This window comes from Marmota monax, unplaced genomic scaffold (genome assembly GCF_021218885.2).
Source record: "Marmota monax isolate L192 unplaced genomic scaffold, Marmota_monax_Labrador192_F-V1.1 WCK01_AAM20220418_F8-fsc00054, whole genome shotgun sequence".
NCBI classification, from domain to species: domain Eukaryota; kingdom Metazoa; phylum Chordata; class Mammalia; order Rodentia; family Sciuridae; genus Marmota; species Marmota monax.
Genome location: NW_026692145.1, coordinates 1,877,720 through 1,891,597, shown reverse-complemented (window position 1 = coordinate 1,891,597; position 13,878 = coordinate 1,877,720).

Below are 13,878 nucleotides of genomic sequence, written 5' to 3'. Positions count from 1 at the left end.
GGAATGGAAGTTACTGCTTTTCGGGTATAGGATTTGTTTTTGGGGTAGTGAAATTATTTTGGAACTAGACAGAGCTGGTGTTTGCACAACATCAGGAATGTACTAAATGCCAGCAAAGTATTCACTTTGAAGTGGTTAATTTTGCCATGTGAATTTCACCTCAATAGAAAAGAATTTCCATAGATGTCCCACCAAGTGATTACCCAGCATACAGATAAAATGTATCACTATTATTCAAACTATAAAGTGGGTGGTGGTTTTTTCAGAGTGGAAAGTTGCAAACTATGGGAGTTGGTCCTTGGAGGGCATCTGGTCAATAGCAGGGCTCCTGGGAGGGTCTGCTGGAGATGGCACACCCCAGGAAATATGGCCCATCGTTGGACTGAGCTTTGCACATGGAATAAAGGAATCTTGTTCCTCCCTCTGTCCACTCTCTACTTCTTCTCCTACTGGATTCACTCCAGGCAAAACTCCTGTGAGTTCTCTGGCCTGAACGTGTTGTCCAGTATAAGTTTAGTAGAGTGGAGGCAATGTTTGGGAGTGGAAATAACAGGAATTTTCTGCTAAGGACCAGCTTTTAGCTATAATCAAGGAGTTGAGATGATGGGACACACTTGATGGGAATACAGGGAGCTTTTCTTGTTTGGGTTCCTGCTTCTGGGCCACCTTTAGAACCTTGGGTCAGTATTTAGATGCCCTTGGTCCTGGGCTTGATCTCTGTTCCTGGCAGTGCACTGCCGTGGCACTCAACAGCTTAAAGGCTACTTCTGGCTCTGATAGACCTGAGTGACTTTCACAAGCCCTTTTCCCTAAACTGGCTTCGTTTCCCTCATCTGCAAGAGCATTACTTCAAAAGGCCTAGTTTTCAAGATTAACAGATTATCAGGAACAGCATCTGGCTTTTAAGATAAGTCAGTTTTCAGGATAAGCACAACATGTTTTTAAGGAATCTGTGGAAGCTAAATCATTTCATCTTTTCTTCCAAGTAACTACCTAAAAAATTGAAAAGGCAGAATGACATATACAACTATCCAAGACCCCTTCTCAGAAGAAAGCATTTTATATGATTGAGCTACTTTCTTAATACTCTTATAGTTTCTTCCCTAAGGAATATATATATATATATATATATTCCTGCAAAGCAATTCTGTCTAGTCCTTGAGATATAAAATGTTACTTCATTGGGCTGGGGCTGGGGCTCAGTGGTAGCGCACTTGCCTGGCATGTGTGAGGCACTGGGTTCGATTCTCAGCACTAAGTAAAATAAATAAAGGACTATCAACAACTTAAAAAAAAATTAAAAAAAGAATTTTAAAAAATGTTACTTCATCAATAGGTGGAGGGGGCTCAATTGTTCTCCAAGCACAGTGGCTCAACTGGCACTGACAGTTCAGACGTTCCTGCTCAGCCTGACCTGTAACCAATATGACCCTCACAGATGAAAGACACACAGTAAGCTGCCAATGAGCATCCTTCAGCTTAAAACTAGAACCACCAATTGGAAGGAGAAAAAACAAGGAACATGAGAATGAACTCTTCCACTCTTTGGCAAGAAAGGAAAATATGACTGGGTATTCACTTTCTACTGATGGGAAATAAGATGGTGGCTACCATATGGAGACTGGAAATGAGCTACTAGGGCCAAAAAGCAAGTACAATTCTGGTAAAACTAGACCAGTTCTATAGAACTACCCATAAATTATGGCAGCTCAGAGAAATATCTACTATGGAGAGCTGTTTTGAGTGTTGTTGTAGTTTTTGTAAAGCATTTTCTTTTTGTCCTTTCTTCATGTAAAGAAACACACACACTAGTCTGTTTCAACCATATCCAGAGATATCCCCCAGAGGAGTGTTCTGTCCACACTAGGGCTGGAATATTAAAAAAGGAACATGTGTGAGTCCTGATAAACACAGCAGTCACAATTAGGAGACCATCAAGGGAAAGAACCCAAGAAGACTGACTCAACCCTCTGGGGCAGCCCTTTGCTTCCTCACAAATCTGCTTTCAGCCTGTTCTGCTTGCCTTCAACGCTGGAGGGCTCTGTGCTGTGTTTTAATAAAATCTCCCTGCTCTCTCCCAGTGCCTTCCTGCCTTCATAAAATACAGAGTCCTTTGTGAAGCCAAGGGAGGAGTAATCCTCCGGTATGGAGTGAGACTTCCATAGGTAAGCCAACATTCTCTCTCTGTCTCTCTGTCTGTCTCTCTCCCCCACCCAATCTCCATTTATGACGGTGGCTATATTTTTTAAAGACATATTTTTTGCCTTCAAATAACTGTACCCTACTAACTCAAGAATTTCAGACTTGTCCCCAGTTGGAGTTTTCTCTTTCTGTCCACCAACCCCCTCAGATGTATTCCCAGGACTTGCCACCATGTAAACCTGTAATCTTTAATGCCACTATCCATATTGGTTTATAAAACAGAGGTATGCAACACATTGGAAAGAAAAATGGCACCTGTCAAATACCAAACCCTATGAAATGCCTGCGCAATTTCACTTTTCACCTAGTAAATATCCAATTATTTTCCAGAATAGCTCTTTCCAGAATTCAAATCTGTTTCCATTAATATTAAAAGTTTAGAGGTCTGGGAGAACAGGAAGGGGCTGATTAAAAGCAGACGGGGTTCATTATCTGGTTAATCACAATCCAGTATTTCCCACTCTCATCTACCTCTCCCCCTCCCCACAACACAATGTTGTGCCTGAGAAAAGTTCACACAAAAAATCTGCAAATAAAAACTTATCCTATAACACCTCAAGGGTGGAACTCTTAGTTTTAGAGGGTTTGAGATGGGTATCATTATAAAAGATTTTTTTTCATGCCATTTCAGCTAAGAAACAATCTCTTCCAAAACATCGCCTCTCATTCTATTGCAGAATGGATGCCCAGTGTGCTTAAATACTATTCATAGACTATTAGGAGTTGAAAATGCCCCTTGGAAACCCTTGCTTGTTTAGTAGATGAAGAAACTGAGACCAAGAAGGTAAGGGATTTGCTGAGATTGCACCTTCAGATAGTGGCAGAATTGGGACTAGGACACATAGCATTACAGGCATTGTTGGTGTGTGGGGAAAGTGCCCAAAGGGGCCTGAACTGCATGAATTGTCATCATTTCTCAATCCACTCCATCTCCATGGGCCACATGTTAATGACTCATCTTTTATTGCTCCTCTGAGAATATACTCAAAGGCCAAGCCAAAATGGGTATTTTAATGCAAAGCATATTAGGCCAGAAGGCAGAAGGAAGTGTCAACTCAGGCTGCAGTTGGCTGGGAAGGCTTTGCTTCAGGCCTTGGGAGACTGCTCATTCAGCTGTTTCAGGTGCCAGTGCCAAGGGAAGCCAGGCAAAAGACTGAATGCTAGCTATGGTAGCTCTCACCCCTTCCTGGAGTCCAAATGTGACAAGCAGGGCAAGTAGAATTATGTGACGTACTCCTGAGAAGTGAGAAGCTGCCCTTTCAGTGTCATGAAGTTCCTCGGAAATCTTTTAGGGATTCAAAGTCTTCCAAAGTGAGGTGACTGGCAAAATTTGATGAAAAACAGGACTTATGTTTTCAGCATAATTTGAAAATGTATTTAAAACAGACATAAAGGGAACTGGCTTTAAAACAAGGACCAGTGAGTGCATTCCCTTCACATAGATGACCTTCGTAGGGTCTCTTCTCCTTCCAGGACTACTTAAAATCATCTCTTAGGCCCTTGGCACATTGCTGGTACATTGTAAAAAAAAATGTGGCTGTCGGGGAAACAACATGACATCTCCTCAAAAGGACTACATAGAGTTACCATGTGACCCATCAATTATATTCTTAGGTGAATATCTGAGAAATTTTAAAGCAGAGAGTTGAACAGATATTTGCACACTTGTATCTACTGGAGTATTAGTTAAAATGCACAAAAGTTGGAAAAAATACAACTGTCCATCATTCGATGAATGGATAAACAATAAAAGGTATATCCATACAATGGAATGTTATTCAAAGAATAAAGTACTAATAAATGCTTCTTAGAGACATCATATCATGCTAAGTAAAAGAAGTCAGTCACAAATGACCACATATTGTATGATGCCATGTACACGAAATACCCAAAACTGGCAAATCCATAGACACAAAAAGCAGATTAGTAGTTGCCAGGAGCTGGGGGCCTGGGAAATGGCAAATAACTACCACTGGGTACAAAGTCTCCTTTTGGAATGATGAAAAATTTCTGGCATGACATAATGGTAATGACTATACACATTGCAAATGTATTTAGCATTGTTGAATAGTATACTTTAAAATGTCTTAAATGATAAATTTTATATATGTTTTGCCACTCCTGCAAAACTCCCTCAAGCTTATCTCCTAAAAATTTGAGCAGCATGGGTCTATAAAGAACGTCTCTGTAGGTAGTGGTTCTGCATCCTGGCTTCTCAGTAGAATCACCTAGGCAGCTTTTGGGTGGGGGGGGGCAGAAATTCTGAATTGAAAATCATTATTAGTTTTTTATGCACTTTTAAAAATTTATTTATTTGTTTGTTCTAATTTGTTGTACATGACAGCAGAATGCATTTCAGTTCATAGTACACAAAATCATTATTAGTTTTAAAGACTTGCAGGTGATTGTAGTCAGAGTCCAACTCAGATTCTCAGCCAAATTATAACATTAAGAGATGCCAGCCTAGGGATATAGTGGGATATGAAAAGACACCTTCCTCTGCCTTCCATCTCTTTCTTTTCCTTTATTTTAAAAAAAATTGTGGAAGTATGCCTGTGTGTGTGTGTGTGTGTGTGATAAAATTACCAGTTTTAACTATTTAATGTGTATAGTTCAATGACTTCGAGTACATAACATATTGCTAGGCAATCATTATGACCGTCCATCTACAGAACATTTTTCATCATGCACAACAGAAACTCTGAACTCATTAGACCATAATCCCCTATTTCCCACCATCCTCAGCCCCTGAGAACTACCATTCTGATTTTTGTGTCTGTGAATTTGACTATTTTTGGTACTTCAATGAGTGGAATCATACAGTTTCTGTCCTTTTGTGACTGGCTTATATTACTTCATGTACCTTCCAGGTCCACCCACGTTGTAGCATGTGTCAGAGTTTTATTTCTTTTTAAGGCTGGATAATATTTCATTGTTTTATATACCATATTTTTTCATCCATTCACTATTGCTTCCACATTTAGGCTATTGTGAATAATGCTGCTCTGAACATGGGTGAACAGATACCTATTTCAGTCTCTATTTTCAATTATTTTGGGTGCATACCTGGAAGTAGAATTGTCAAATCATATGGCCATTATTTTAGATATTTTGAAGAACCATGGACTGTATTTCAGAGTGGCTGCACCAGTTTACGTTCCTACCATTATTGCACAAGTTTTCCAACTTTTCTACATCCTTGCTGGCACTTTTTATTTTCTGTTTATTTGCTTGATCATAGCCATCCTGATGGAAATGAAATGACATCTCATGTGATTAACTATATACCTTCTCTTACAGTTCTCATAGTCTTGCTTTCACACTACCCTAGTATCTTTTTCTCTTACATTTATCTCTAGACAAGTCAACATGTGGTTGAAAAGATGACCCTTATGAAATTGTGCTTGAAGAAATGGAACCACCATTTGACCTTGCTCCTCAGTTTATACCCAAAGGACTTAAAATCAGCATACTACAGTGACACAGCCACATCAATGTATCCAATGAATGGATAAATAAACTGTGATATATATATATATATATATATATATATATATATATATATATAATGGAATATTATTCAGCCTTAAATAAGAAGGAAATTATGGCATTTGCAGGTATATGGGTGGAGCTGGAGGATATCATCCTAAGTGAAATAAGCCAGTCCCCATAAAACAAAGGCCAGATGTTTTTTTCAGATATGGGAATGCTAATCCATATGGAGGGGTGGCTAGGGAAGAATGGAAGAAGTTTGGATTGGGCAGAGGGGAGTGAGGGAAGGGGAGAGGGTGTGGGAGTGGGAAGGATGGTGGAATGAGACAAACATCATTACCCTATGTACATGTATGATTACATGACCAGTGTGACTCTGCATCGTGTACAGCCAGAGAAATGAGAAGTTGTGCTCTATTTGTGTATAAGGATTTGAAATGCATTCTGTTGTCATGTATAACTAATTAGAACAAATTTTTTAAAAATGAAAAAATAGTGTTTGAAGAAACCAATGCTTCCCTCTACCATCCCTAGTCACACTTTTGATACAACCTATTTATGTTAATGAACCAAGATGTCCCCACCTAGAATCTGACTCAGTTTCTGCTCACCACACCAGGACATCCCTATAGGTCCCACAAGTGTTTTTTCCCTACTAATTGAAGAAGAACTAAATCTATCGACCTTGCTTCCAGCTTGAAAAATTGTTACATGCCCTGATTGCCAACTGAGAGCCTCTAGAGATCTTAAGGAGATAGATAAGAAACTTCACTTCTTCCCAGATATTGTTCCACAAGAACTTGGATCTGGTCTCCTGAAAGGATTCTTCATCTGCTGATCAAGAAACTTCCTCTGGAGGAATCTAGTTTTTATCCTTCTACCCAACCAGTTGCACAAAGGCTTCCTGAGGATATGGGGAAAAGGAGGCAACAATATACAGTATTGTTTATTTCTTGGGTTGTGGGACGATCAATAGACTAAGGCCCGTCTATTGTTCACTTTGCAGGCTATACACACTGCCACTGAGGAAAATCTGGAGAAAGAACAGGACAAAGCCCAGCAGTAGCAGAGGCCCCAGTGGTCAGTCACTCTTCCTCCTACCCCTCACCCCTGTGACTCTCACCAAGGGTGCTAATAACCATGTTATACAGGTTCTCCTTATTCAGGCTTCCTTTTCCACTCTATACCAACTTCTTCTGGCAAATGGGCATGTATGCACACACATGCATGTACCTCAGCTTTGAACACATGGAGGTGTTATTTTAGTCAGCCCAGGCTACCATAACAAAATATCACAGAATGGGTGACATAAATGGTAGATATTTATTTTCTCACAGTTTTGGAGGATGGAAAACTCAAGAGCAAGTTGCCAGCAGGGTTGGATTCCGGGGAGGGCTTGCTTCTTGGCTTCCAGATGGCTGCCTTCTTGCTGTGTCCTAATGTGGCTGGGTAGCGATGGGTTTCTCTTGAAAAATGTTTTGTTTTTTTTTTACATCTTTTTTATAAGGACATATCCTATTGTATTTGAGACCCACACTTAAGACCTCTTTTAACCTTAATTACCTCTTAATGACCCTATGTCCAGATACAGTCACATTGGGGTTAGAGCTTCAACATATGGATTTTGCAGGGGCAGGGAAGACATAATTTATTCCATAACATTTGTTAAAGACACCCAGAGCCAAATAGTAGCTAAAGAAGTAAAAAATAGATTTTATTTTGAAACTCTTGCAATAGAGAAAAAGAGATCTCAGTATAGATAGAGTTGGTCTCACTTCTGAATGTAGTAAATACATGGGAATTTATAGCTAAACAACAGAATGGAATGGTCAGTGGATGGAAAATTACTAAGAAGAGACATCAAGGGTAGGAAATTCCTGCTATAGCAACTTAACAGGATTCTTTGATTTTTTTTCTTTTTATGATATTGGAAATTGAATCCAGGGCCTCACACATAGAAGGCAAGTGCTCTACCACTGAGCTACACCCACAGTCCTTAGCAGTATTCTTGCTAAAAGCAGGTCAGGATGATCACATGTCAAGGGTGGGAGATCCTTGCTAAACTGACTTAGCCGGATTCTGCTAAAACTGAATTCAGCAAGGATAGGAATGGGAATGAGGACTAATCAAAAAGAATGATCAGCTGGATGCATACCTGCAATCCCAGCAACTCAAAGGCTGAGGCAGGAGGATCACAAGTTGAGGCCAGTTTTGACAGCCTAATGACACCCTATCTCAAACTTTAAAATGAAAAGTGCTGAAGATATAACTGAGTGGTAAACCATTCATGAGTTCAATCCTTAGTGCCTAAAAAAGAAGGTTCTGAATCCTGTCTGAAGTATACTAAAGGAAAGAGTCTTAACCTCTTGGAACTGCCCACCAAATTCATGTCCTTTCCATATGCAAAATACATTCCAGCATCAGCTCTGAAGTCTAAAATATCATCTAAATATTATCTAAATCAGGTATGGAAGAAACTCTAGTTGTGATTCATCCTGAGGCTAAATTCCTCTTTAGCTGTGAACCTGTGAAACCAGATGAGTTATGTGCTTTCAAAATACAGGTATAGGACAAGGATAGAAATTCCAATTCCAAAAAGAAAACTCAAAAGAAATAAACTGGGTAATGGGTACCAAGAAAGTCTAAATCTCAGAAGTCAAATTCCATTAGATGGGTTTTTTTTCTTAATATTTTAGTTGTAGATGGACACCATACCTTTATTTTATTTATTTTTATGTGGTACCAAGGACCAAATCTAGTGCCTCACACATGTTAGCAAGCATTCCACCACTGAGCCACAACTGCAGCCCTCCATTAGACCTTAAGGCTCAAGAATAATCATCTTTGGTTCAATATTCTGTCCTTCAGGTGCACTTGAGTGGCAGCATCATTCCATGTCCCTTTAGCTCTCTGCAAAAGTCCTGCCCACACAACTCTGTGAGGACTGCCTTGCCCTTAAAGCACTGAGTAGGGTCATCCAGGCCCTGAAACTGGAGAGGCAGACCTGCTCTTTGAAACCAAGGAGGAATCAGTCTTTCCTCTGGGCCTGTGGTAGGAGGGTCAGCCTGTCTCTGAACGGACTTTCTTAAAGACTGGTGTTTTTTGCAGCCAAATCATTCTGTGGTCAGGTCCTTAAAAAATTCTAAGAACTCCAAAGGCCTGTCTTCATTCCTTCCAGCTTTCTCTGTTCCCTTCAATCCAAAGTGACAGAATCTTTATTGGTATAATCCCACTTCGTTTTTTGAAAATAGTTTTGTAGTTGTAGATGGACACAATAACATTATTTTGTTTATTTGTTTTTATGTTGTGCTAAAGATCAAACCTAATGCCTCACACGTGCTAGGCAAGCACTGTATCACAGAGTCCTAGCCCCAGACATAAAATCCCACTTCTTTTTTTTTAAAGAGAGAGAGAGAGAGAGAAGAGAGAGAAAGAGAGAATTTTTTAATATTTATTTTTCAGTTTTCGGCAGACACAACATCTTTATTTTATTTTATGTGGTGCTCAGGATCGAACCCAGCGCCCCACGCATGCCAGGCGAGCGCGCTACCGCTTGAGCCACATCCCCAGCCCCCATATAATCCCATTTCTATTTCTGGCTTCTACTGAGATGGCTGATTAAACCATGAGTCCCACCCACAATCTTCTTATCAAATGGTTGTTCAGCTACAGCTTCAGTATTCTCTTCAGAAAAAGGTTCCCTTTTTTTGTGTGTGTTATAGACAGACTGAATTTTCCAAATGTTAATTTTCTGATATTTAAAATTTATTTTTGCATAACAATTCCTCCTTTAATTCATTTCTCTCTTCTTGCATTTTATTATAAGTAGTCAGGCGAAACCAAGCCAATCCTTCAATATTTTGCCTAGAAATCTGCTCAGCTCAATTTCTATTTTTATCACTTCCAAGTTCTACCTTCAACAAAACTCTAGAATGCAGTTCAGCCAAATTCACTGTTTTCCTGATAACAAAGATTGCCTTTTTTCCAGTTTGTAATAACACGTTTCTCATTTCTGTTTTTGCCCATATTTTGTCCATATTTCTAGCATGTACCTCAAAACTCCAGCCTCTACCCATTACCACTTCTAAAGCCAAAGCCATTTCTGAATTTTAAGGGTTTTGTTTTGTTTTTGTTTTGTTTTGTTTTAACCACATCACTCCACCTAGTACCAAAATCTAGCAGTCTTCTTGGCTACCGATCATATCAAAACACCATAGACTGGTGGCAGACTTTATTTTCTTACAGTTCTGGGGGGCTAGAATATACCAGACCAAGGTTCTGATACCAGCAGGGTTCTTGGCACCCTGAACAAAGAATTGAGCAAGACATCTAGAAGTAACAGGCAGAATGGAAACTCACTGAAAGTACCTTCTTAGTAAGAGAGAGTATCTCAAGGACCTGATGTCTGGGTGAGTCTTGTCTCACATGCTGAGCTGTGTCTTGTTCTCCTCCCCATGGACTTTATTGAAGACCTTGTCCTATTTGTTCCCATTGGTTACTTAACTTTTACCTTATTAGAATACAGAACTTGTGGCAGGAGTTGCCATGGTAATGGGACTCATCTGCCTGTCTTATACTCTAGTTGGCATTTTTCTTATACCCTGCCTCTACCATCATGTCATCATTAAACTCTTGCCTCAGTTTTAGCAAGATTTGATCTCTGGTGAAATTTCTTTTCCTGTTTTACAGATGACCATCACTTTACTGTTTCTCTCTCTCTCTCTCTCTCTCTCTCTCTCTCTCTCTCTCTCTCTCTCTCTCTCACACACACACACACACACACATACACAAGAAAGAGATGGGAAGGTGAGAGGTCTTCCTCTCTTTTTTAATATTTATTTTTAGCTGTAGTTGGACAAAATACTTTTTTTATTATTTATTTTAATGTGGTGCTGAGGATCAAACCCAGGGCTTCACACATGCTAGGTGAGCACTCTACCACCGAGCCACAACTCTAGCCCCTTTTCCTGTTCATGTAAGTCCATAAGCCTACAATATTAGGGCTCTACCCTAATGACCTCATTTAATCTCCAGATAGTAACTTCAAGAGTTATGGCTTCAGCCTGTGAATTTTGAGAGGCTGTAATTCAATCCTCAGGGGGTGTTCTGTTGGTTTCTCCTTCTATGGCTTGAAGTGGCTATAGGCAGGTAGGCTCTTTAAACATTGGCAGGACATCTGAGACTTTCCTTGGATCACAAGATCTCAATAGACCAAAAAATGGTTCCTGACATCTAAGCATTGCCATGCATACTAAGCCTCATCTCCTCCAGCTAACAATTGAGGGACCCCAAAAAAGAATACAAACAGGTCTGTATACCATAGGCCTAATAATTAAAAATTATAAGTGAAGGCAATCAACTGCCATATAAAATGTTTTATCTCCTATTTGACAAGTAAACTTTTATAAAAGCAAAGCCAATAAATATGTGTAAAGTGATGGTTTAATACTATTGAAAGTCAGCACAATATCAAAGATGACTGAATTTAATTATGATTGTGCATGTCTGGGTGATCTTTTGATGGGACAGCAATATTTGGATGAGTAATAACTAAAGACATACATAATTCAAGAATTATTTCATATTTATTCAATAAAATTTATTCTTGTTGCCTTCTTTTCAGCAAAATCAGTTTGTGTTTTATGTTGCTATAATCAATATATTTCACATAACATTTGGAATTGTTAATTATGACCTAAAGCAAAGATCAGTGAACTGTCTCTGTTAAGGGCCAGATAGCAAAAATTTGAGGCTTTGCAGTTTTTTGCTTGTTTGTTTGTTTTGGGGTTTTTTTGGTACCAAGGATTGAACTCAGGGGAGCTTAACCCTTTTGTATATTTATTTGTAGACAGGGTCTCACTAAGTTGCTGAAGCTGGGATTACAGGGGTTAGCTTCAGCACCTGGCTGCTTTGCAGCTATTATGGTCTCTATCTTTACTCAACTCTGCTATTGTAGCACAAAATCTGTGATAATATGTAAACAAATTGGTATGGCTGTATTCCAATAAAAGTTTATTTAAAACATCAGGCAGCCCACTTGTGGGCCATAATTTGCCAACCCCTGACTGAAGGATTAAAAAAATAAATGTAGGGGCTGGGGTTGTAGCTCAGTGGCAGAGTGCTTGCCTTGCACACGTGAAGCTTTGGGTTCAATCCTCAGCACCACATAAGAAAATAAATAAATAAATCAAGATATTAAAAAAATAAATGTAGAACATCAGCAAGATAGTAGACTAGGAAAATCCAGTCCTTGTTGCCCCTCAAAACAATGATTTAACCACTACCCACCAATGAAAATAGTTCCAGGAGTGCTCTGGAGTATAATTTAAAACTTGCAGTGACTAAGAGAAGCAAAATAATACTGAGGATGACAGTATTTTACCTGTGTCACTCCAACTGCCAGCCTGGTACAACTCAGTACCAAGAGGGATCCCCTCAGCTGTAACAATTCCCTGCAGGGCAGGAAAGACAAAGGTCTCTGGAAGCCCTTGATGTTCCCACAGATACCCATCCCTGGAATGTGACTAGAGTTCCTCATAAGAATAGATATTTAGTTCCAGATATAGTGGCACACGCCTGTAACCCTAGTGGCTTGGGAGGCTGAGGCAGGAGGATCCCAACTTCAAAGCCAACCTTAGCAACTTAGTGAGGCCCTCAGCATCTTGGTGAGACCCTGTTTCTAAATAAAATGTGAAAAGGGCTGGGGATGTGGCTCAGTGGTTAAGCACCCCTGGGTTCAACCCCTGGTATCAAGAAAATAAAAAATAAAACTAGATATTTAGAATTACAGTCCTGAGTGAGAGAAGCTCATTTGTGTTTATTCATTTCTTCATTCATCTCTTCAGTTTTTGAGTTATAACAACTGTGTATTAGAAGTGGCTTGCCGCAGTCTGGCTGGGCACAATCAGGAGCCACTTGTCAAAAGAAACTAACTTTATTTTTAGAACCACACACGCCAAACAAAACAGCCTCTCAGGAAAAACCCTCAGAGCCTCAACTGCCACCACCGGCTTTCCACAAGCCTCTCTCTCCCACACAAGCTTCTCTCCACCTCCCACAATCCTCCTGCTCTTGAGGTCAATTGGCTGGGTCATGTGGGCGGAGCCAAAAAAGTCCCCCAATGAGCAGCTCCGTGGTCTGAAAGGGCAGGGAAACAGCCCAATGAGCATCACCGCAGAGGAGCCAATCAGCTAGATGTTGCTGGGGCCGCTGTGAGCCAATCATCAGCCAGCAGCTGGAAGTTTGCTGGCAGCTGGAAGTTTGCTGGGGCCCCTTCGGCTGTGGCTCTCAACAGTGGCTCATACAGGCTTTCTTCCCAACTGTGGGTTTAGTGTCATCACATTGGTAGGATGAAATCTGGCTGCAGTGGAATTCAGCAAATGCTGAAAATCAAAGTCATTTTTCCCCTTAGAGAGCCATATGTTAAACATTTACCATCACACCAGTGGATGGGGGGGGGGTCCTTTTAATGGTAATGAATAGGCCCTTCTTGTTGGAGTGTAGGAACAGCAGTTCACCTAATCAGGACTGGCTACATAATTCATGAGAATGGATACAAAATAAAAATCTGGAGCCCCTTGTTCAAAAATAGAGATAATTTAAGGTAGTTATAGTGTAACATTAACTACTGGGCCCTTCTGAGGGTGAGGACCTTAGTGACTGCCTGGGTTCCATTCTCCTAAAGCCAGCCTTGGGTCTCAGCAATGCTTTTTGAAGTAGTAGTTGATACATGAGCCCTCCCAAGAGATCCTGGCTCCTATGTTGCAGAACATTGAGGAGGGGATGGGCAGGGGATACTGAAAGATCCAGGAGTTTGCCCCAGGGCTCAGGAAAGTGATGAGTCCTTTACAGAACAAAGCCACCCCTGAGTACCTAGATGAATATGGGAGGACACATTTTAGAAGAGATTTTCCTAACTTTTCATTACAGAGGAGTTATATACACCTCAGCCAAATAAAAGAAACCCCTTTGCCTAGTGGAACAGAGAAGGGCCTAGCAAAGAGATAATTCAAAATCATTGTTGTGTGACTTGGAGAGAGTTGCTACATCTCTCTGTGCCTCGGTATTTTTTTTTTCTTTTTGCAGTAGTGGGGATTAAATCCAGGGCCTCACACACACTAGGCAACAGTCTGCCACTGAGCTACATCCCTATCACCGTGCCTTTGTGTCTTCACCAAGAAAATA